The sequence below is a fragment of the Opisthorchis viverrini genome (assembly GCF_000715545.1).
Source record: "Opisthorchis viverrini unplaced genomic scaffold opera_v5_9, whole genome shotgun sequence".
Classification (NCBI taxonomy): Eukaryota; Metazoa; Platyhelminthes; class Trematoda; order Opisthorchiida; family Opisthorchiidae; genus Opisthorchis; species Opisthorchis viverrini.
This window is the reverse complement of record NW_008751665.1, coordinates 4,012,850-4,013,578: the sequence shown is the minus strand read 5'-3', so window position 1 is coordinate 4,013,578 and position 729 is coordinate 4,012,850.

The window sequence follows — 729 nt, the reverse complement described above, 5'->3', positions numbered from 1 at the left end:
TTCTACGTCGTTCATCAAACCTGACCTAATCGCTGTTCGAGATCGCCGTGCAACTGTAATAGACGTCAGCATAGTCTCGGATGGGCGTGGAGAGATAGTGTGGAATGAGAAGAAGCAGAAGTATGGTGCTGATGAACATTCCCTCACCATAATCTCAGCCATACATGCCATCGGTTGTGACATCGACATTTTGGTTCACCAACCGATGATCATCTCTTTCGAGGGATCCGCTTTCCTCAATCCGCAAGGCTGTTATTGGACTTGGACTTCCTAAGTTCGCAGTCAGTGACTATTGTTTGCTTGCCATAGTGGGCGCTCTGCGTACTTATGACCTTCTATGCGTGGCACATGGCATTGAGTGTACATTTTTGCCATTTAATCTCACACCGAACCCAGTATGACGGGTAGTTTGTGCCTGATGTGCGAGTCTCGACTGTGCGAGTGCTTACCGCGCCTTGAACAGCATTGAGCATTGTTCGTCCTTGCTTCCGTTGTCGGCCTTTACACGCGTGTTTCTATACGAAGAGTTGTAACGTACGTGGGGATTAATCACATCAGACTGGAACTGTTGGTGGCATGATATCGAATGAGACAGTCAATGCACCACCACTTGTGCACGATCGGTTGCAATCCGTTTCCCAATTACTTATCCCGAAGCTGAATCCGAAATTCCGTTGAGAGATGCTCACCCAAATGCGACTCGGAATCATTGACGCACCATCATCTGTT